The 25,127-nt window shown below is 50.6% G+C and overlaps 1 protein-coding gene and 1 pseudogene across 8 annotated transcripts in view; both read right to left on the bottom strand.

Moving 5' to 3' along the window:
• Positions 1 to 25,127, bottom strand: part of KANSL1L (KAT8 regulatory NSL complex subunit 1 like) — a 3,925,143-nt gene that overhangs the window by 276,082 nt on the left and 3,623,934 nt on the right. The gene's annotated exons all lie outside the window — the stretch shown is intronic.
• Positions 3,529 to 9,981, bottom strand: LOC144825293 (frizzled-1-like; annotated as a pseudogene).

The raw sequence follows: 25,127 nt of genomic DNA on the forward strand, positions 1-25,127 counted from the left end.
GAGACAAAACAGAAATTGTATACTGCACCACTAATAAAATAGCTCGCCCCTTCATATTTATTTCTGGCTTACCCCTACAGACAAACCACTAACTCCAGCCAAAACAGTGCGTAATCTGGGGGTAATGTCGGATAAAAACCTTCAGTTGGACTCACAAGTCAATAAAATAGTTGGTACTTGCTTCTCCCTGATCAGAGCCTTACGGAAGATCCTTCCACTATTGCCAATCTCCTCCAGGACACAAGTGGTGGGGAGCGTAATTCTGAACATGTTGGACTATTGTAACTCCTGTGTTTGGGGACACCTAACTCACGATACTGAAGCGGCAAAGAATCCAAACACTAGCAGCACAATTAGCTTTAAACAGGCAGCCTAGGGCCTCCACATCTTTAGCTCTAAGGGATCTCCACTGGTTTCCGATCCGTCAGATAATTTCATTTAAATGCCTCTGTATTGTCTTTAAAGCAGCACATGGCCTGGGACCTAAACCGCTGCAGAGAAAATTCATTTGGTATATCCCACTTAGGGCAAAAAGTGTCTTTAACCCAGATCTTTTGACTGGGGGGAAATGTTTGCATTGTCAGCATTCCGTCCATCATTTGTTTGCTGTAACACTTTTCACCCTAAGTGGGATGGGTATGCCCAGACGTGGGTCCCTTGCTCACTGTGCCACCGTATTCAAGCTAGCCAGGCTGAAGAAGGGTGACATACCCTGAAAACGGTCCCAGGATGCTTGTTTCCGGTCCAGGGAGGACCTGGCCTGGCAGTTCGGGCTGGACTGTTCCCATGGGGCGCAGAATAAAGACTGATTTGCATTTGGCTGGGTCCAAACTGGGGTGGCGTAGGTTGCAAAAGAACGATGGATTTAACCCAGATCTTTTGAATGAGGGGGAATGTTTGCATTGCCAGCAATCCGTCCATCATTTGTTTGCTGCAAGTAGTGATAAGGCAGACTAGTGATTTGAACCCTATGGTAAAACAAGCATTTACAATGCAACGGTCTCGCCTTTTCAAAAGTTAGAGCTATTGGCATTGTAAATGACAACATTTTTACTTATGTGTTGGTTTCGAAAACAGATAAATAAATGGCATTGTCATTTACAATGCCAATAGCTTAATCGCTCACAAATGCCACACACAAACACACAGACCCACACAGAGCCCCACACACATACACACCTACAGAGCCACACACAGAGCCACACACACACACACAGAGCCACACACACACACAGCCACACACACAGCCACACACAGCCACACACACAGCCACACACACAGCCACACACACAGCCACACACACAGCCACACACAGCCACACACACACACACACAGCCACACACACAGCCACACACACACAGCCACACAGACACAGCCACACACATACACACAGCCACACACACACACAGCCACAGCCACACACACACACAGCCACACACACACACAGCCACACACACAGCCACACATCTTCCATTCATTCACCCATCCAGACATATACCCACCTACTGAATCATCCATCCAACATGCAATCCACCCATCCAACACCTAACTCAATTCAACCATCCACTGGCTCAATCCAACCATAAAACTCCTTCCAGCCACCCATTGACTCGTGCATTCCATTAACTCCATCAATTTCACTACCATTCAACTCCAACCACCCACTAACTCATGCATCCACTGACTCCATCCACCCGCTGACTCATGCATCCACTGACTCATGCATCCACCCAACCACCACTCAACTCCATTCACCCACTGGCACATACGTCCAACCATCAATTCATGAATCCACCAACTCTATTCAACCAACCACCACTCATTTTTATCCACCCACCGACTCCATCACCCAACCACCACTCATCTACATTCACCCACTGACTCCATCCACCACTCATCTCCATTCGCCCACTGACAAATACATCCACCACTGTACTCCATCCACCCACCAACTCATGCATCCACTGACTCCATCCACCCAACCACCACTCAACTCCATTAACCCAATGACACATACATCCACCACTGTACTCTATCCACCCACTGACGCCTAACAGTTTGAGCCCCTCAGTCACTTCGGGACACTCGCCGAGTCTCTGCCCCTCACTTTCCAAGCCCCCACACCGCCGCCTTCCTCGTACACACTCTCACATCACCGTCCTTAGCTGCCCACAGTAGCCGCTGCCTCTCCCTCCCTGAAGCGCCATTAGAGCCCGGCTTACCGTGGGCCGTTTCCACTTCACGTCCTGCACCTTGGAGGAGCCGCGCCCCAGCTCCTTGAAGCCCAGCGAGGAGGCGATAGCTAGAAAGGAGATGTCCTCGAAGAGATGCCCCGCCTGCAGGCACTTAGCGCGCAGCGCCTCTAAGTCCTGCCGCAAGTACTTGATGGCCTGCTCGTTGGTGCTCAGGCCATTAGCCAGAGCCCGCTCCTTGGCCGGTGTGATCTTAGGTGGACAGAGGGGCTGCGAGGGAGGGCAGTGCGGATGGCAGGCTGAGGGAGGATGCAGGAGCAGCTGGGACGGCAGAGAAAGCAGGAACCCTGCCCGCCAGCAGCATCAATAGCAGACGGGAGTGGCTCTGCTTAAAGGCACAGGGCCACCCTCGATCACAATCCACCCCTGTCCTTCGCAGTACAAGCTCTGTACCAGCACCAACCCACCCCCACCGCCGGTTCTGCCCTGAGCTTGATAGGCATCGCTGGTCAGGGCAAATGCATGAGAAGCGGAAGTGACGGACGATCCCGGGGACTCCGGGGGGCGGTTGTCATGGGCGAACCTCTCGGATTAGACACTTGGATGACGGAACACTAATGCCGGATTCCCATAAAAATAAGTGATTAGGTTCTACCATTTCAAGGACACAGGCGCCTGCAGACCTGGAGCATCTGCGTGCAAATGTTTCTGCAGGTCCCTTCAAGAGAATAAAAAATTACACATCAGGCCGCCTTGATCATGCGATTCCTCTAGTAAGTGTGAATCTCAGGCCTGCCTGACGATAGGATGGAGATATGGAATATATGCGTGTGTGTAAACATTCCTGTGCAATCTTATCAGCAGTGAGCCGGGTATTTGAGTTTTTATAACCATACATGAAATATGAAACATCACTGGCGAATGTGACCTTGACCAATGCAATAAAATTTGTCTCATTTGGAAACGTCCATGTCAGTAGGCAAGCACATCTAACCTTAACAATGCCAAGTGATACCTGGATAATAGGGCTGCAGAATGTAGCTCCGTTGTCCGTTCTGATGCGTTAACACAAGTGCCAATCCTGCCTATCGGGGAAGCCATTACCATAATGTGATAGGAGACCTGAGCAGGAGGGCAGGGGTGGCTTATGGGGAAATCGATCCATTTGCTGCTTGGGGGTTGCTGTGACAGATTGGTGCGTATAGGAAAAGGCCATCAGGATGTCACCATGCCCTGCCACAAGCTTCTCAGGGGCAACCCCACAGAGAAATGGAAGGATTTCACTATAGACCTAAAGGGACATATAGGCCCAGTCCACCCCCAGGGCTGGGCAGGCTCACACAGTGGTCTCCCCATGCTTGGTGTTGGTGAGCCTCGAGTAGAACTTGCGCCAGGAGTTGAGGGTCTTGCCCGACCAGATCCAGAAGCCCGAAGTGATGCTCACGATGAGCATCATGAGGTACTTGACCATGAAGACCGTGAAGTCTGGGCTCATGTGAGGGTGGCCATGGCCAGCTGGCGGGCAGGGGATGGCGTAGCTCTTGCAGCTCTGAGTGACCCAGGCATGCTCCCAACTGCTCCTGGAAGGCCTGCTCGTAGAAGTAGCAGGCTATGACGATGGTGGCAGGCACGGTGTAGAGTACGCTGAAGATGCCAATGCGCACCATCAACTTCTCCAGCTTCTCGGTCTTTGTGCCATTGTGTTTCATGATGGTGCGAATGCGTAAAAGTGACACAAACCCAGCCAGCAGGAAGGCGGTGCCAATGAAGAGGTAGACAAAAAGTGGGGCGAGCACGAAGCCACGCAGAGCGTCCACGATGTTGATGCCCACAAAAGGAGACGCCGCTCAGCACATCACCTTCCACTTGTCCCATGGCCGAAATGGTGATGGTCTTGACGGCGGGCACGGCCCAAGCAGCCAGTTGGAAGTACTGCGAGTTGGCTCCAATGGCTTCGTGGCCCCACTTCATGCCAGCCGCCAGGAACCAGGTGAGAGACAGGATAACCCACCAGATGGACGAGGCCATGCCGAAGAAGTACAGCAGCATGAAGAGGAAGGTGCAGCCCTCCTTCTTGGTGCCCTGGGCCACCGTGCCATCCTCAGATAACTTGTTGGTGCAGACGGCTCGCTCCTCCAGCAGAAAACCGGCGATGTATACCACTGCCCCTACTACACCGCTGGGGGAGGTGTCTGTGAACTGACGTGCGCGCTCGGAGGCCAGGGACCGTCTGCCAAGTTACCATTGTCTGGAGCCGTCCATGTAGGCAGCCAGCACGCTCTCGCACAGCAGGGACGGCACAAAGGCGGACAGTGTGTGGGCCCAGCACTGCGGGGAGGGGGCGAGGCAGGGCCCCCACGCAATTGGCAAAACATGAGCACAGGTCGGGGTACGGAGGCGAGTCATGTGCATCGCATCACACAGCTCTTTTCTGGAGCGCGCAAGGCTGCTTGCAGTGTGTTTCATTCACTCTTCATGTTGTGGTACAGGTTTGTCGCCACTGTCACCTACTGAGGCAGCAGCAAGCTGTTGAACTAATATGTGCATTTGGATCAAGGTGGATCAAGGCACAAAGTGCTCACACTGTAAGCCCCGTCCTTTTCAGACTGGGGGTTGTGTTTTTCGTAAAATGTCAAAAACATAAAACACGCCCACCAGTCTGAAAAGGACGGGGCTTAAAGCATTGCCAACACAAAGTTCGTGTCCTCGAGAGGCAGCAAGCCCCGTCCTTTTCAGACTGGGGGGCGTGTTTTGGACTGAGGACGTCACAGAGAGAAAGAACCCAAATAACACGCCCCCAATGTAAAAAAAAAAGACGGGGAATACATTTTATTCATAGGTTCCACGGTCAGGATTAAAATAAGTGAAGGATAGAAAGTGTTTAGGCAGGAGGTCAAGATCCCAAAACACTCCTCCTCAGACTGCAGTGGTCAACATGTTTCGACCGTATTAAGGTGCCCTCTCTTTAATGGGTCACGTCGGTCTTCTTGGCGTACCAGAGAGCGGGCACAATTGTTACTGGATTTACCATCGGAACAGTTGTGTTCTTTGGAATTCCCCCCCGCCGGACGCCAATACGAGCCTTATGAGACAATAGACTCGTAATGATATTCCATGTTGGTGGAAGTTCCCCCCACGTGGGTTTCCTCTAATTTGCCAAACTGAGGTAAGAGGTAATCAATGACTGGGACAGATAGACTGTCCTGAAGAAGACCAACGTGACCCATTAAAGAGAGGGCTCCTTAATACGGTCAAAACATGTTGACCACCGCAGTCTAAGGAGGAGTTGTCTGTTGAAGTACGCTGGTACGCTGGTCCGGTGTTGTGGAGTGCCTTGTGTGCATGGGTGAGGAGCTTGAAGGTTATCCTCTTGTTGACGGGCAGCCCATGCAGGTCTCTCAGGTGGGGTGTGATGTGGTTGCGGCGAGGGATGTCGAGGATCAGGCGTGCAGAGGCATTCTGGATGCCTTGGAGCCGTCTCAGGAGTTTGGCCAAGGCTCCTGCGTAGGGGGCATTTCCGTAGTCCAACCTGCGGCTGACAAGGGCCTGGGTGACTGTTCTTGTTTCGGTGGGGATCCACTTATAGATCTTACGGAGCACGCGGAGGGTGTTGAAGCAGGAGGAAGAGACGGCGTTGACCTACTTAGTCATGGAGAGGGAGGATTCGAGGAAGACCCGTAGGTTGCGTGCGTGGTCGGTGGGTGTTGGAGCTGTTCCCAGTGAGGTTGCCCACCTGTGAGTGGTTCCAGACCGAAGGGGTGGATCCGAGGATGAGGACCGTCATCTTGTCCGAGTTCAGCTTCAGTCGGCTGTTCCTCATCCATTCGGCGACGGCCTTCATTCCTTAGTGGAAGTTGGTTTTGGCGGTGTGGGGGTCCTTGGTGAGGGAGAGGATCAGCTGGGTGTCATCGGCGTAGGAGATGATGTTGAGGTCTTGCAGTCGGGCGATGTGGGCGAGCGGTGCCATGTAGATGTTAAACTGCGTTGGGCTGAGGGATGAGCCCTGGGGTACGCCGCAGATGATCTCGGTGACTTCGGAGCAAAGGGGGAGGCAAATGCTCTGTGTTCTTCCAGAGAGGAAGGAGGTGGTCCAGTCCAGGGCCTTCTCATGGATCCCGGCGTTGTGGAGGCGTGTTTGTAGTGTGCGGTGGCAGACTGTGTCGAAGGCGGCTGACAGGTCCAGGAAGATGAGGGCTGTGGTTTCTCCGTTGTCTAGCAGGGTCCTGATGTCGTCGGTGGCGGCGATGAGGGCAGTCTCGGTGCTGTGGTTGCTGCGGAACCCGGACTGGGATGGGTCCAGGATGCTGTTCTCTTCGAGGTAGCGGGTCAGTTTGTTGACGGTCTTCTCAATGACCTTCAACGGGAGCAGGGAGATGGCCCGGAAGTTCTTGAGGTTCTTGGGGTCCGCCTTGAGTTTCTTGAGTAAGGCGTTGATCTTGGCGTGCTTCCAGCTCTCCGGGAAGGTTGCTGTCTCGAAGGAAGTGTTGATGACTTTCCGGAGATGGGGTGCGATGGTGGTGCTGGCTTTGTTGAAGATGTGGTGTGGGCATGGGTCTGACGGAGATACAGAGTGGATGGTGTTCATGATTTTGATGGTGTTGTCATCGTCGTTGATGTTGGTCCAGGAGAGCAGGTGGTTAGTGCTGATGGTGGTTGTGGTGGCAGGGGTGTCAGTGGTTGTCGGGCAGTCGTGGCATTGAAGCTGTCATGGTTGTCAGCGATCTTGCGATGGAAGAAGATGGCCAGCGTGTCGCACAGGTCTTGCGAAGGTGGGATTTCATTGGTGTTGAAGCTGGGGGTGGAGAGTTCCTTCACAATGTTGAAGAGCTCTTTGCTGTTGTGTGCGTTGTTGTCTAGGCGGTCTTTAAAGGATGGCCCTTTTGGCGGATCTGATGAGGGGATGGTGTCTGCGGTTGGTGTTCTTGTGGGCTGCATAGCTGTCCGGTGTTCGTTCACAGAGCCAGCTTTTCTCCAGCTTTCTGCAGGTTTGCTTGTAGGCCTGGAGGCCTTCAGTGAACCAGCTGGCTCTCTTGCTGGTGTGACTGTTGGAGAGTTTCTTGACCGGGGCGAGGGTGTTGGCGCAGTTGTCCATGCACTGTCTGAGGTTGCGGGCATCGGTGTCTCGGTCGGTGGGGTCGGTGGGTGGGATCTGGGTGAGGGTGGAGGTTAGCTCTGAGGGTGGTGTTGGGGTCGGTGTGGATCTTGAAGTGGAGGTGTTCGGCGGTGCTGAGGGTGTCGTTGGTGTTGGTCGAGACTCTGAGAGTGTTCCTGTGAACGATGGCGTTTCCTCCTCCTACTCCATTGTTGCAGTCCCTGCGGGTGATCTTGTAGCCTTCCGGGATGGCTATGGCGATGTCAGGAAGGTGATGTCTAGGGAGGTTGAGTCGAGTAGGTCCCAGAGTTCAATGACATGTGTGTGGGCGGAGTGGGTGTTCCTGGTGGGTGGCTTGGCGGGGCGGATGTTGGTGAAGCTGCAGTTCCGGCAGGTGAAAGGTCCTTGGGTGTGCTTTGGGGTGGCCAGGAAGCAGGTGTGTGATCATCCGAGATTGAGTGCGTGGACAGTGGTGGCATCGTAGTGGCATCAGGTGTTGTGGCGTTTGTGGGATCCAGGGGTCCTGGTGCTGGGCGCGCTCCAGGCGGGGGCAGGCGCAGACGGGCTTGCCTTAGGTGCACCTTCGGCGTGCCAGCGGCGCGACCGTGAAGCAGCCGGCTTATATGGGGAGGAGCAGCCGGGAGGTGGGAGAGGGCGGCAAATGAGCGAGCGGGTGCAGGGACGCAGGGACACAGCGGCGGGAAAAAACGGGTGAGGAGCGGCAGGGGAGACAGAGGGCAAGGGGCACAAATCACAGGGGGAAACAAAAGTTAAGGCAAGGCTAAACACGGGCACAAAATGAAAAGGGTGCAAACTGAAATTCAGGGCGCAGAACAGAAGGAAGAATGCAGGTGGCAATACAACAGACAGGACAGACAGTACAGACCAGGTGCAGCGAGCGAGCCTCGAACTTGCGACAGGCGGCAGTGGCGAGCTGGGGGAGGCGCTGACACCAGGAGGAGCTGTTGCGGAGGTGAGGGGAGCGACCTGCCTGAGAGCAGGGTCAATAGGTCGATAGGAACCCCTGTCCTCCACTGGCTTCCCCTTTTTATGTATAACTACAATAGAGGCCAATCTTTGGTCTCTGGGCAAACTGTTTTGAAGGGCTCCTAGAGTACTAGTGGTGAGTTCACTAACCCAACATTGTCTTTGAAGCAGCCCTCAGTGGATTCGATGAGGCCGACCCTAATGTTCGGGACTTTTAGGTTCCATGGGTTGAGTGAAATAGTTTTATACGTGGTAGGTACTCCTAGCTTGAATTGTGTCCAGATCGGGGAGTGGTCTGAAATCTTTTGTGCCAAATGCTGCAGTTGATCAGCTGGTGCGATGATATGAGCTATTCGGGAAAGAATGTCATGAGTTCCTGAATGAAATGTGTATTAGAGTGCAAGAGGGTGCAGCCTGCGCCATATATCTACCAGTTCAAAAGCAACCATGAAAAATAGCAGGTGTGTTCTGGACAGTGGTGAGCCCCGAGGAGAATAACGGTCTATTCGATCACAGAGTGTCATATTGAAGTCTCCTCCAATTATCAGGTCGCCGTCAGGTAGGTCTAGTACCATTTTACTAAAGTCTGCGAGTGCCGGCCTGTGTAGTGCTGGGGGAACACAGTCCGATAAAATATTGACATCCCTTCCCTCCCAGCTGCCAGTCATGACCGCGAAACTGCCCTGTTTGTCCATGTGGGTGTTGTTCACAATGAAGGGGAAGTTCTTGCATAGGAGTATGCCTGTCCCTCTGGACCCCGAAGTAAAGCCCAAGTGAACAATTAGTCTATGTCCCCAGCGGACTAGTGCCTTGCAAGTATTTCCGACCAGATGCGTCTCCTGGAGAAGAAAGGCATTAGCTAGGCATCTCTTAATATACTGGAGCACGATGCCCCTTCTTATATTGTCTCCCAGTCCATTAACGTTCCAGGAGATCAGTTTTAGTGATGTTTCCATTGTGACATCCGGAATGTAGTGATATGCTTCGGTCTATGTGTGCTAGGGAAGGAAATGGTCCCTTGTTTTGGACATGCCTAGGTTGCTTCCTTTGGAAGTGTGTGGGTTCTGAAGGTTTCCGACAGCCGCAGCTATTCAGTGAACTTGTGGTATGATGCTGCTCTGCTTGATCTGCGCTACTAAAAGCCATTGGACAAGGGTTCTTGCTAATACAATCGAACTTACAACAACTTCTTAAATTTAGAAACTTCCCCTCACCCCGCCTCCTTGCATGACAGAATATAAACTTCCCGTCTCCCAACTATGCCTGTTGCCCCACTGTCCCCTACTGGCTGGGGTGTTGGTCCCTAAGCCCGCCCGCGGTCCCCTGTCAGAAAATGACAAATGATATTACGACAAGGCATGTATACATTACAGTGGTCGTCCATTGTTTGCTTGTTGGAGAACCCTTGTCACCATGGTAAGATATCCAGCGAGGACAGCCCAGACAGCCAGACAGGCGTATGCTGGTATCCCTCCCTGTGTTCAGTTAGTAGTGGGAAGATGGTTGGATATGATTGAGCCATAGCTCACTTCCGCTGAGGGAATGTCCTTGTTCTGATGCCTCCATTTTACTCGCTCTTCGGGCTGTGTGTCAGGTGATTGTTCTTAGGTTGCGCCGCTCGCGGACCATGATCCTCAGTCACCTTGGATTTCCAGCTTTGTCGACCCCGTCTGTCTTGAGTTTCCCGGTTTCTGACTCTTCACCAACCATCTAGCCAGTCCCACACATCTTCAGGAGTGGTGAAGAACCAAGTTTTACCATTAGCTTCGACCCTCAGTTTGGTGGGAAACAGCATAGCATATTTCAGATTTTTTTCTCTGAGGGCTTTTTAATGTCAATGAAGCTGCGTCTCTCTTTTTGTACTTTCAGGGTAAAGTCTGGAAAAAAGTTGATAGTGTTGTTCTCGAACTTGACTGGCGGGGCACTGCAGGCTGTTTGTCTCTGTCCCAGAAATTAAAGACACGGGCCAGCAGTGGTCTCGGTGCTGCTCCCAGTTTAGGTTTAACCCCCTGGTACTTGATGTACTCTTTCTATTGAGAAATATTTTGAGAGATTGCACGGTTGCAGATAATCCGTGACCAACTTTTTGACAAATAGGTCCACTGCAGGTCCCTCTGCTCTCTCCGGGACTCCTAGAATCCAAAAATTGTTCCACGTAGATCTCCCTTCGTAGTCAAGGAGTTGCTCCCCAAGCAGCTGGCTGGCAGTTTGCGGTTCGACTACCTGTTTTGTGAGTGCTGCAGTGTCCCCCACGAGGGTGACTGCAGTTTCTTCAACTGCTTTGACTTAGGTGTCCATGTTGCGTAGGTCTGCTCTTATGAGGGACACTTCTGTTGGCGTGGCTAGCCAGCCAGCATGGCGGATGCGAGTCTGTAGAGATCTGGTCGATATTCCCTTATTATCCGCCAAAACGATCCTGCAGTGCTGCCTTCTGTGCCGGCTACCAGCGGGACTGACAAGACACTAAGTGGAGGCACCTGTGAAGCCTAAAGAAGCATCAGTTTATCGACCGGGCTTGCAGCTGCAGTCCTGGGAAGCAGTGCGGCCCAGGGTGAATAAATAAGCAAAGAGGAAAAGCACGGAGAGCGGCTGTGGCCGCAACTGAGGCTACCGGCGGTGCCCGCAGCGGTAAACACTGACCGTGAACACCCGCACCAGTGAAAGCGTACTGAGCGAGGTGGCCCTCGATGCAGCCCAGGAGTGGCAGGCAGACTCCTGAAGCCGGTGGCAGGTGAGCGGAAATCGCCGGCGCGGGGAGCTGAGGCGAGACAGTAGATGCAAGGAACTGTTGCCGGTGATCGGTAGGGCATCGTGGTGCCTGTAAAGAGGAGCGGACCACCTGGTGCGGCCCCCTGCTGGAGGCGAGTCCGTGAGGAGGCCCGGGAGATGTGTGATGTAGGAGGCTGCTGGGGTTCCCCTCTGTGGTGGGGACTTCTGGAGTGTCGCGCCAACTGGTGGAGCTGAGAGGGGGCCTGGAGCTACAGCTGGTGGCACATTTGCATTATCGCTGACCGCCGCGGGCGGACTTCATCTGGGGTGAGCCAGGAGTTGGGCCTAGGTGGGCCTGTTGGGGTCTCCTACCGCAGCGGCGGCCACCTGGCTCACCAGACGACTTGGCAGATTAAATCACGCTCCCAGGCCAGCGACCCCAGGAGGAGGTGGATCACTGTGGTGTAGCTGGCCCTTTCTCAGCCCAGACCTAGATTGTTGGGACCCCGCCGAGCCGCCACTGCGCTGACAAAAGAATCCCGGATCTGCAGTGGCAGGGTCGGCTGAACTGAACAAGCACCGGCTGGGGGGGCCATGATCGTTGAGGTACCTGTGCTGTGGTGGGAGAGGAGCAGAGCTGTGACAACTACATAATGAGTGAGGCTGGCCCGAGTGACTGGCGAGACTCCTGGGCCCTCAGCGGGAGGTCTGGGTCCTTGACAAAGTTTTCCTGGTCTTCTGGGTGACCCATGTGGATGCAAAACTCTCCCAGGGTGACGCTGCGGCATATACATACCCCCACTGGTAACTACACACGAATGCCCATGGCGCAACAACTTGTAATGGGTGGGATGCATGCCAAGATACAGCAGTGACCCCTAATCACTGGACTCAGGGACCATGTCTGCCGGAGTTGAGACAGAGCCAACGACTACAGCCCTAGCAGCCAAAATTGACTCAGTCCTTGCAGCAGTGGAAAGAATCAGTGCTGCGCTGGACCACACCAGTACCTCCCTGGAAACACGGATAGACAAGGTCACCTCGGACTTCACATTACTCCATGCAGACCATCGTAAATTAGCTGAAAAACTCGTCACACAAGGCCAAACACAGAAGGAGCTCCAGCCTGTCAGGCAGAGCCACACAGCTGCACTGCAAGATTTGATAGACCGTGTTCATGCCCTAGAAGATAAAGCAGAAGATGCGGAGGGCCTCTCCCGCCTCAACCACATCCATGTGGTGGGTCTACCCATGGAATCCAGAGCAATACATGGAGTGCTGGCTACGCCATCTTCTACCCCAGGGTACACTGTCAATGCAGTTTGAGATAGAAAGAGCCCATTGCGTGCAAACACAGAAACCCCAGCCAGGAGCCAGACAACAGCCGTTCATATTTAAAGTGCTCAACTACAGGGACAGAGATGCGGTACTCCATGAAACAAGGAAGATGGAAGGTCTCAGGGTGAGCGGCAGCCTAGTCATGCTCTTCCGGACTATACTGCGCTGGTGCACCGACGTAGGAGCAATTATGTAGCAGTGAAGCGTCAACTCAGAGTTCTAGATCTACCATACTCATTGCTGTTCCCAGTTCGGCTAAGAGTGGTCACGGAAGAAGGAACCCGCTTCTTTAATTGTCCAGGGATGACATGGGACTGGCTAGAAGAATCCGGTTTATGGATGGTTGTGCGGCCTTTGGGCCTGGATGGCAACAACCCAGCGAGCAAGAGGAACAGACGACATGTAAGACGGGGGCCTATGAGAAGCGTAAAACTGGGGGCAGCAGTACCGAGCCCGGAGAAAATCAGTAAGGAACGACAGGACGCCCTAGAAGCAGTTACAACCCTTGGATCCCCACACCCCAAAGAACGCTCGGACCACTATCCAAGAGACGCATCGATGTCCAGCGGCTCCTCGTCGCCATCAACTGGCATTTCTGAGGACCCCGGTCTACCAGAGATTATCCCACAAACTGCAGACAGCATCATATGATAAAGAACCGGCGTAATGGACCCGGACACAGACAGCCCATGCAAGTAGAACATTGTCTGTTACCACCTATGTTCTTGCTTAATGTTGAATAAAAGGGTTAGCCCACAGGATTACTTCCCACATACACCTCACAGAGAGAGAGTATAGGAACAATGGGTATGACATTGTCCACATTCCACATACTACCAGAGGAACCACATCCGTCTGCAATGGCACTTAGATATGCGCCTGTTGGGTTCGCTAGTTAATGCGGATGGTTACACAGATTGCACACAACATACGCAGGAATGGGGAGGGGACGACCATAGCACAACATAACTAGTGCGCGCGACCCAGCAGGCAACACACCGACCTACTTTATACTACTTAGTTGTTACAGAGGTTTGGACGGGCATCTCGGAATGTCCGCCCCAGATGTTATGATGTTTTTAGTTCCTCCATTGTTTTTGTTGCAGTGCTCCAACTCATTAATACCTGTCCCTGACCGCCCTACCACATGGCACGGCACGGCCCGGCCCAGAAACCGCTATCGATTAACCTCATCAGAAATTACGCGAGCTGTAATAGTCACTGTTAGATTTGGGGGTCTCTGGTTGGCACAAGTAATTACTTGTGACAAGCAGTGACCCTCTCCTCTAGTCAGGATAAGGGGATCACCCTCTTGAAATAACCCCTGCTCACCCTCTAGGTAGCTTGGCGCGAGCAGACAAGACTTATTTTCAGAGGCGTTATAGGTTAAGCATTTGTGAACACATACAGTAACTCAGGGACACACCACAAATGGATAGCACACTAGGGTTGTATCAAAAATAATTATCTTTTATGTAAAGGCTTAGCACGAGACCCAAATAATGTCAAAATATACCACAATACTGTTACCAATAGAGTTCTTGTTAAAATGCGTAGTTTTAACAGTCTGTGTGATTCGTACCTCTCAGTTCGACCCTATGGTGATGAAATGAACCAACAGAGTCTAACGCGCGTAGCAGACGCTTCTGTCCGACGCGCTCAAACACAGAGTGCGAGTCGTACACAGTACCTTAGATGGGAAAGTTTGTCACGGACGATGCGTTGAAGAGCCCAAGCGTTACACGCAGCGATGTCCTCCTTTTGAGGTGCGGTTCGCAGGGGCCCAGAGTATCGTTACTGGAGGGGACGGTGCCTTGTGTGGTGTGGTTGCTGTTCGTTGCGGGGTACGCGCCGTACCTTGAGAGCGGGTGCCTTTGTAATCCGGTGAGCGTTGTGCGAGGTGGACAGTACGCAGCGGTTGTGCGAGATGTACCCAGCTGCTCTACGCGATGTAACCTTTCAATATCAGCGGCAGTTTGCGCACTGAGCAGTGCGGTTCGTAGGGGGGAAAGCGAGGTGCGGTGCGGAGTCCTTCCTTTACATTGCGAGCTACGGCTCGTGGGGGCCACAAAGTCACATTGTTCGGGCCGGACGGGTCCTTCCTTCAGGTTGCGAGCTACGGCTCGAGGGGCCACCAAGTTGCGTTGTTCGGGCCGGACGGGTCCTTACTTCACGTTGCGAGCTACGGCTCGTGGGGGGCACAAAGTCGCGTTGTTCGGGGCGGTCAGCTTGGCACGGGGTTTCCCAGTGTACGCGCTGATCTTCACGAGGCGCACACGGCTCCCTGCTTCAGCGTTACGGTGCAAACGGCATTCTCAGCAGCTCTTCTCAAGGTTGTTGAAGTCAACTGGTCCTGGGACTTCATTCAGGGGGCAAGCTCACACACAAGCCCTTCGAGATCTTTCAGCACAAGTTGAAGCAAAGTCTTTTTAGTCTTTTTCTCCTCTCCTTCAGCAGCAAGGCAACCACTGCAGGCCAATCCCCCAGGTCAGGGACAGTACTCCTCCTTACAGCTTTCCCAGTTCCTTCTCGTCGAGCAGAGGTTTCTTCTTGTTAAGCAGGATCTGATTTCTTGGGCTCAGGGTCCCAATACTTATACCACAATTATTTTGTTCTTTCAGGCCAGGGGGCCCATGCCTAGTTGAGCCCAGTTCTGGAGTACTTTGTTTACACAACTCTGGCTTTCCTTTTCAGTGTGCAGGGCAGAGACATCAGACGCTCCCCAGGAGGTGGAGCCAGCATTGTGGTGGAAAAGCACAGCACTATTCAGATTCCAGGTGCACTCCTCCCACCCATCTGGATGTAAATCTCTCTATTCACCACCTGGCTGCCCCAGCCTGTCTCCTGGAATTCCCCAGCCCTGTCACTCACAGAAACCAGGCAGCAGATACACCTCCTAGCAGAGGCTGGCTGAAAGGGTTAGGCAAGCAAATACCTACTTTCTAAAATTGGTATTTGCAAACACAGAATATTAAAATACACTTTACTAAAAGATTATTTTATTATTCTGAGTTCAGGCATACTAAACTCGAATTTCTACCATGTTCCCTGAGTCTATTAGGATCATATAATGTAACAATTCCAACAGCCCATTCTGACCTATGGGAACAGGTAGCCTGGCAATAGTGAAAAACGAAAATGGCTGTAATTCACTATTAGGACATGCCACACACATCAGGGCTTGTCCTACCTTATACTTACAATGCACCCTGCCCTTGGGCCTACCATAGGGGTGACTAATATGACGTTAAGGGAAGGTTTAGGGACTGGCAAGTGGGTGCACTTGCCCAGTCACCATGGCAGTACCAGACTGCACTCAGGTTCTGCAATGGCAGACCTTAGACATATTTTAAAAGGCTGCTTCTGTGGGTGGCACAACCAGTGCTGCAAGCCCACTAGCAGCATTTGGAGTTACAAGCCCTAGGCACTCCTGGTGCACTGTACTATGGTCTGAGAGTAAACCAAATAAGCTAATCATGGAATCCTATCAATGTATACATTTTATACAGGGAGCACTTGCACTGTGGCACTGATTGGCAGTGGCACAGTGCTCTGATGAGCTAACACCCGCAAAACACATGAGGCACAGCAATATAAAGTGGAAGGGAGACTCACCCCAAGGTGCCAGGTCTAACAGTCACATGGAACATACGCGGCATGTACACGCCCACGCGACGTTATTCCATATTCGCATACCTCAAGAGGCACTCAGTTACTATTGCCCTTCTGCATGAAATGCACATGATTCAGCCAGAACTAGACAGATTGCGCAGGCGATGGAGGGGACAAGTATACGGCACGGCATACTCAGCACACACGAGGGGCACATTGATTTGGGTGAGGGCTGGCACCCTGTTCATTTGTGCAGACATAGTGACAGACCCAGAGGGCAGGTACACCTTTGTGAGGGGAATGCTTAATGGCCAACAAATGCTGCTGGGCTCAATATACGCCCCAAACACAGATCAGCCCTCATTCATAGCACGACTGTCCACTGTGTTGACCTCCTATGTAGGTCTCCCCTGGTTGCTGGGCAGTGATTTCAATTCGGTGCTTCATGTACACACATTCAGGTCCCTCCCACCCCTCCGAAAAACGACAGCGGTGTCAAATGCGCAGGCTCTCGCAGAATGGCTCTCACACTCAACAGTATTAGACATAAGGCATGTCCTACACCCTACTGACCGTATCTACTCCTTTTACTCTGCAGTTCATGATTTACATGTACGCCTGGATAGGGTGGTGGGCTCCCAGTCCTTGCTCACGCTTTTGGAGGTGTCAGAATACTTAGGGCGGACGCACTCCGACCATGACCCGGTGAGACTCGGGCTGAGTTGGGAACCTGACCGCCCTCCCATACCCACTTGGCGACTCCAACCAGCTGCATTGGAGTACCCAGAATTCCGTTCCTCACTAGGGACTGCGGTCCTGAAGTATTTTGAGTTCAATGAGGGGTCGGCGAGTACAGCGTTGGCGGAATGGGATGCTCACAAAATTGCTGTTTGGGCCCACTGCCTAGGAGCCACATGGAACATACTAAACAATTAAAATTGTCGCTCACTCGCCTAGAATCACAATTGCTTCAGCTCGAACTGGGGTGAGGGTGGAGGCGAGCACTCAGGTCAGCTGGAGAACCTTAGGATGCAACATGCAGAGCTCATGCAGCGGCTACGGTGCCACAACTATACAGCCCATACGGCTTGCACCCATTCTAGAGCAGACAGAGTCGACCGCCTGCTGGCCTGGCTGCTGAAGCAGGAGAACAATCATACCCCAATCGGTGCCATACGCACACCAGAGGGAACTCTGGTATACACCCAATGTGAGATACACCAGGTGATGTTGGACCACTACAAACAACTGAATCAATCTAAGGGGCGCTGCTTCATCCCTGACCTAAAGAGATTTCTAGAACCTCTCCAGCTGCGGTCCCTTCACTCTAGAGGAAATTGGGGAGGCGATTGGGACAATGGCGTCTGGAAAGACACCGGGGCCGGACGGCTTACCGGCGAGTTCTACAAGGCCTACCGGGAGTCCCTGGTGAAACACCTGTATACCTTTTACTCCACAGCCCTAGAAGAGCATGCACTGCCTCCGTCGATGCGCGAGGTCTACCTGGTGTCCCTGCTCAAGCCGGATAGGAACTCCAAAGCCTGGGCTCGTACAGACCTCTGGCGCTCCTCAACGTGGACTATAAAATATTCGCAAAAGTATTGGCAGAACGTTTGGCGCCAGTGGTCCCCGAACTGGTACATAGCGACCAAACTAGCTTTGTGCCTAAGCGCAGTACCTCTCTGAATTTGCGGAGATTCTTTAGGGTAACGTCAGAGGGTGTGCGTGAGTAGCCCAGAGCAGGATGCCGTGTGTTGGGACCTTGAGAAGGCATTCGACTGTCTGGAGTGGAGTTATTTAGCGGCAGTGTTGACGCTATATGACCTGGGCCTGGGATTTCTACAAATGGTTGACTTACTATACAAAAACCCCATAGTTCAGGGTGCGTCTGGGACCATACATCTCTGAAGCCATACCAGTACATAGAGGCACCCGGCAGGGGTGCCCGCTCTCACCCCTGTTTGCGCTCGCAATTGAACCCCTAGCATTGGCGCTACGGCTGACGTTGGGAGATGGAATACCTCTAGGAGACGCGAAGCATCAGGTGACGCTGTACGCAGACGACCTACTGGTCTTCGTAAGGGATGTTGAAAACATACCAGCACAGCTGACGCACACATTGCGCACCTTTGCCGCCGTCTCGGGACTCTGGGTAAATGCCAACAAGTCCTGCCTTTATACATTCAGGGGGGAAAATCAGGACCCGGGTTACAATCTAGACGGGACACGAGTGCAATGGAAAGCTGATACCTTCCGCTACCTAGGAATCCAGATATATCGCCAGCCAGCGGACCTCTTTGACGGTAATCTGGGACAAGCCTTGACAGCCATCAAGTCACAAGTACATTTCTGGAAAGCGCTTCCACTCACAGTCACTGGTAGGGTAGCCTTCTCCAAAATGGTGACCCTTCCCCGTCTTCGGTACTATTTTGCCAACCTACCGCTGTATGTTCCAGCATCCTTCTTCACCACACTCACTAAACTGTTAAGAGATTTCCTCTCGGGAACGCTTGCCATAGGATAGCTTTAGCAAAACTGTACCTGCCTACTGATCAGGGAGGCCTTGCTGCACCTTGTTTTGAGCACTACTATTTGGCTCCACAGTTGCAATGGGTGGTCCGCTGGCTTGCAGACAGAGGTTGCAAAGACACAGCGACCACACTCCCCCCCAGCTCTGGGCTGTATCATCAAGATATTTCACCCAGCCTCTAATACCTCGGCACCGACACCGCTCCTTCTAGTGGTGGCATATAAGTGTTTCCGCCGCAGTATGTACCTCACCAGATTGCTAGTCCCCTATGCACCAGTCATACCACTTGAGGGTTCCCCCAGCGGGCCTAGGGTGCTTACACCTCTTGAATTCACGAAATGGCACAAAGCTGACATACAGACTCTGGGTGACTTGTACCGGGATGGTACGCTCATCCCATATGAATCCCTAGTGGAGGAGGTGTGGTTGTAGCTGGGACAATTCCTAAGGCATCGCTCGCTGATCACAACACTGACCTCTAGATGGGGGGACATGAGCACGGAACCGAGCCAACATCTCACTATACAGTACCTCCATGTTATAGGACGTGGCAGACATCTGATTTGTTCGTTTGCAGCGTCCCTTCTTACACACGCGACGATAAGCCTCGATCCACTGAGCCGCAAATGGGAAGCAGATATGGAGCGTCCATTGGCAGACAGAGAATGGGAAAAGATTATGAAAAGCCTAAGGCACATACACAGGAACATGCGGTTCAGATAAATACAACTGTTCATAGTCCACAGGGCATATCTCACACCGAGAAGATTAACAGATACTTCCACCGCACAGACACCGGGTGCCCTCGATATTCCAAATCAGGGGTTGGGCTGGTACACATGCTATGGGACTGTCACAAACTACACACCTATTGGTGGGCAGTAGGAGAGATACTGTTCACATGCACAGGCCGAGATATACCCTTAGAATGGACGAGATATACCCTTTGAATGGCCTGTTTATTTGCTGCGCTACTTCCGCAGAAGTCCGGCCACCAGAGTCTCATCTCATTTTCTGCACCTCGGTCTAGTGGTGGCTAAGCGGTTTCTAACTAAACGATGGAAGGCACATGACCCGCCGCACATAAGGGCATGGAGGTACTCGTTCCTAGCATGGGCCAAAGCAGAAGGACTTGCCATCCGGCAGGAGGAAACATTGGGGCTGCGGAAGGATCCCATAACGACACGGAGGGAGGGGCAGCTCCAGGCCTTAATGCAAACAGAGGGGGGCAACCCGGAAGAACAACCTGAGAATGTGGGAGGCATGCTTGCACTGAGTGACGGATAACCCACCAGTAGTCAGCCGTTACGTCATGCACGCACACAGACACCATCTAACAATGAGGGTAGACATTAAGGTGATCACACGGCGTTGGTGGTGGTTTAGACAGTGCCATGGGATGGGTCATTAGGGAAACGAGGGGAGGGAGAGGGCGGGGACAGGGTGAGGGACGTTCACATAAAAGTCGGTCTATGCTGCTGTTAATGGTGTGGAGTTTGTTTGTTTTTACTTTCAACATCTGTTCAATAACTCGGGCTGAATGATCTAAAAATACTCTGCACAACACGCCTATGGAACCACATCACTAATGCATGGTGACTTTTGCCCTTGAGAAAAACTGACCTAACATTGCCACCAACATGTATGCCTAATTAAATATTTGCTTAATTTAAATGTCTATGGGATAGTGCTGTATGGTTCAATGTATGGTTGGTGTTATATAATGCATTCTGTCATTCATGGAAATGTAAAAACAAAACTAATAAAAACAGATTTAAACAGATGAGGGACACTTCTGTTGAGTCGGAGTCTATTTTTGACTCCAGAGAGGTACTACATTAGTAATGACCGCCATGATATCATGCAGAATAAGGTCTCCGTGCTCGGCTGTAGCCTGCGACTGGGTTTGTAAAGGTTCCTTTTGGCTGTCCATTCCCCCTGGTGTTTCTGCCACAAATATATGTCCACTTTTGGTTGGTGGGAGGCATGCCCCCCCTTTACTCATGCCTTTGCGTTGGATGAGTCGGGTGGGCTGTTGGGTACTCACTGCTGTCTGCCACAGGTGGCGGGGATGAATCCTCCCCCTGCTGTCCTGTCGTGTTCCCCTGTGAGCCGCCTTGTGGATTAGGGCACTCCCGACTTGCTCGGTGTTCCTACCGAGTCAGCGCGCCTTTGATGATTGGAGGGGCGAATTCTGGGATTAATTCATGTATCTCTCCTTGCACCGGAAAATAAGTGTTTAAATATCTATACAGCTCAGTGTGCTGGCCTTTGAGGGATCAGTGCCTTGATTGCGCACCTCTCCTGCTGGTCCTCAAATGAGTGTATGTTCCAATGTCGTTTCAGAAGTGGCGTAGCGCTGCATTAAGCCAAGAAGACAAACGCTGAGCTCTGATATTTCTATTGAAAATATGCCCTTGAGTTTGAGAAGTTAGAGAGTATGACAAATTTGAAGTGGAATAAGGTGTTCCTGACCTTTATCTTGAGCATGATGGGGTCATTGATCCTCTGTCAGAAGGTGTCCGTGGTGGCGGAGATCTTATTGGAGATGGAGCTTTCCATTTTCGGGCAACGTCCATTACAACGCAGATATCGCAATGCCTTTACAATGCAACTTTTACAGAGCAAGTGCCTTTACATCGCATGTAATTTCTTGGCATGATTATGCCTGACTTTTTGCCTTTACCTCCTCTATTAGGTCTCGCTGTTCCAGCGAGCATGCGCTGTCAGCGAGACATTTAGTAAGCCGCTTTTGGAAGTGCTTCCAAAGCGGCGAAAGCGGCGACCAGCTTACCTGCACGCGCACAGGCACGCGCGCGACGTGCACAGCACTTTTTTTGTCGTAGAACTCACGTTTAAAAAAAAAAGTATTTTAAATTCGAGGCCCGGCCGTGCGGCCAATGCTTATGTGCTACCATCTGTGCGGTGTCCTCACAACTGGCCCCCCCCCTCCCCCACCCCAGAGCGCATTTCACGGCCGTCGCTTTCACGGCCGCATGGCATGCTTGTTTACCTGTGTCCAGTAGGTTCAAGATTATGTTTTAATAGTTTTTTTACTCAAGCATTAAACATATGAACAATTTAGTTAATCTGTTTATAAAATCAAATGATTGAGGTGCAGTTTTCATTCTGCATTAAACTGTATAACGATATTGATAAGCTCTTCTCTGCCGCTAGGTGGTATTTCCAGAATGGGTCATCCAAATTTATCCAGTTTGTTAAACAGGTGCTCTGCCCCGTTATGACTGTCTTTGCATTGCTGGCTTTCACTAGACATTAATCACGTGCACATCTCCCACACTCAATTACAGAACATTACAAAGACCCACTCCGCTGCTTCTGCCTCGTATTCAGCCATAGTAGTCCTACACAACTTACTATTGAAGGTCTCTCCCAAGTAGCACTAATATTGATTTTATCTTGCATTTCTTTTTTTTACACTAGAATATTACGTCGAGGTCCTCCTAAATGTTTGCAGTATTATTTATTCTAGCCTCTGGCGGCTGAAGCCACTGGTTATGGAGAGTGTAGACATTGCTAAGTTTGAATATACATTGCTGCACGAGTACATTTGTGGCATGCTTTACTGGGCCACAGATGAATTGTTATTTTTTTTTTTTCTTATTTTCGCAGCTTGTTTAACAGTGTACTGGAATGCCCATGGCTTATTTCAGCAATATAAGCAAGTATCTGAATGATGACTGCCTTCAGCACTAATCATCCAGAAAACCGAATGGAGGGCACAATAGTGTATCTTACAACGAGGCTAGAGTCTCATCTTGACACTGTTCATTGTCTTGGTGTGCTAGAACTTTCGGAGAACAAACACACACAAACACACACACCCACAACCACACACACAACCAAGACTGGGCCAAAACTCTTGATGTTGATGTTCTTGACGCCGGCTAATTACATTAATGAGGATAGTGTGAAGGCTGATGTTGTGATGAAGATTTCCTGTCCTTCGATCTCACTCTGTGGGAGTCCATATCTGATTTTTGATGCTTTTCTGCAGACTAGTGAGAAATTGATCTTTTCATTCTTTTCCTTTCTTGTTCTGCCTTCATATCCTTCATCGAACCACACAGTGCATTGCCCTCTTTGTCTTTAAGTGTCCTTTTTTACATTTTACTACAAATGTCACAACATGTGTAGGTGAAATACCCACCATTCCGACCTTATAAGCATCAGAGCCCGCCTTCTTTCTACCACATGATGGGCATTTGGATAAAAGAGCAGGCATTCTGACAAACAATCCTGTCAGAAAATAAGAAAAAATTTATGTACTCAACAGTGGAGATGTCAAATTGTCAAGTACCACAAGCAAACTGCCACTACAGTGCTGTGTGGGATAGGGTGCTTCTGAAATCCTTAAAGGTGCAGGCCTCTTATTTAATCTCATCAGTGGCACCCTTTTAGGGTGGTTTTTCTAGTCATGCAGTTTTTGTACACCGGCAGCCTTTTTTCCACGATAAACTGTTGAGCTTTCAAAGGCTATATTAGACAGTGTCAAACAATTTTCCTACAGCATTCAGGAGGAAAATAAATCTCTGACAAACTACACTGAGACTATATGGAATTTGACTTTCAGTGATGAACATTATTCAGTGCCTTTTTCTTGCAATGTTCATATATAGGAGGAGGTGTTCCGGGGTCCGCGCAGGTTGCAGGTAATTATTCACAGTCTACGAAGATCCTACGATGCAGGACAGAAGAGTACGAAGGACAGTCCTGAGCCAGGCAAGTGTATCAGATAAGGCACACAATATAAGAAAATAAAGGAACTGATATCAGCGCACCTGGGAGGCACTTCCATGCAGCCCCGCACATCACTTCTGGAACGGAATGACTTTGCCATCTACTGACATGCTGAAGTACTGCTTTCAGGTTTCCAGATAGGGTCTAATGCCTTGAGAAATATTAACAAGGTGAGGAATCTGCGGTTAGATAGAAATAGAGTTACCAAATGTAAGCAGCTTTTTCTTATTGCTCGGGTTGTGAATTATCATAATTACTTCTGCTGTCATCAGTTTAGTAACCACCTTAGTCTCTGCGCAGTGACTTAACCGCATGCGCACGCCGGCTTTTCCCGCTGTGCGCCGCGGTTTTAAAAAACCCGAGTTACATGACGAGCTGAGCTCGTCATGAGCGTACGAGAGGCGTAACTCATGACGAGCTCAGCTCGTCATCAGTGTCGAAGGGGTTAAACATGTCAAACAGTTTAGGAATTAATTTGTGAGCATACGTTTTCTTACAGATCAATGTAAGCGCATCGAAAACCCGGCGCTTAGTTACTTTAAAGTGGTTTTAGGGTTAATCTTAATTCTGCTTTGCTTATGGGAGCCTCCAATTCCTCTTTTTGCTCCAAAGGTAACTTGGGGAGGCCTGCCTGTAGGAAACCCACTTCTCTATATAGTACACCACAATGAGGTACGCTGTGCAGAGAGGTCAGGGAGACCCTTATTGGTTTACAGAGGCAAAAGTAGATATTACTAACGCTCTAGTTTGTGGTAGTGTGGGCGAGAAATCAGGCTTATCAGAGGGTAGTGCTTAGCATTTGTTGTACTTGGAGGCAATAAATGATACACACTCAATTAATGAAGTTGAGACCGAATTAGAAATATATCACTTCTTTTTATATAAATACTAGCTTACCCGTCGCGCTTTGCTACGATCTCAGAAGAAAGGAAATTTAAAGAAACTTGTTATGATAACATTCAATTTTTTTTATTGAAACTTATATGGAAAACATCAAAGTGTTGTTTTAATTCTGTTTTTTATTCGAGTGCTTGTGGATACACGATATTTTTTGTTTTTCCGTCTGGTGCGTAGACGAATAAATCAGAAGGTTTTCCGACGCGTGAGCTGGCCACATACAGTTGTCCATGTGAGAAGCACGGATTCTCCAAATCTAGTCCACACACTTGCAGCGATTGTCCTTGTGCTTTGTTGATGGTCATTGCAAAAGCGAGCCGCACCGGAAAGTGTAAACGTTCAATATTGGAAAGAATATGAGGGCCCTATGTGGCCGGGGTGCCGATATTTAACAAATGTTTCTTTTTTTATTTTTGCCAGAAACCTTCGCCGGAGTGTATTCAACAACTTTTGACAAATTATTAATATTTTTATTTTATTTTTTAATTTTATTTTTTTTAGCCAGAAACCTTTGCGGGAGTGTACTCAAAAACTTCCCAAAGTTTCATGCCGATCGGATGAATGGTGGAGTAATGCATAAAGGACAAACAGATATACTTTGGTTTTACATATATAGATTTAGACCAAGAAATTCGGGTACAAGGTAAAGTCTTTTCATAATATGAGAAAATCACAATAAATGCAAAAATCGCGGTTGTGAGTAATTACTCACAATACATTTATTATGGAAGGAATAAGGCAATTGGAGAATGAATGCAATGCAGTTACTTTACTCGTTCACCTTTTAGAATCAGAAGGTTCATGGGCCGAGGTCCAAAGTTCCAAGGCCAAGTTCTCTGGAGCTTCCCCAATTTCACTAGGAGAAAGAAAAAAGGGGACTTTGTGGCTGGTGCGCTACAAAGAAAGGGGGCCACCTGCAAAAGCAAAGCATAGGGGGACATGAGGCAAGCCCGAGGGCTCTCAAAGTAGAGTAGAGGTCACAAGGGCTCTGGGGCCACAGAAGCACAGC

Source organism: Lissotriton helveticus, chromosome 3_1, assembly GCF_964261635.1.
Source record: "Lissotriton helveticus chromosome 3_1, aLisHel1.1, whole genome shotgun sequence".
NCBI classification, from domain to species: Eukaryota; Metazoa; Chordata; class Amphibia; order Caudata; family Salamandridae; genus Lissotriton; species Lissotriton helveticus.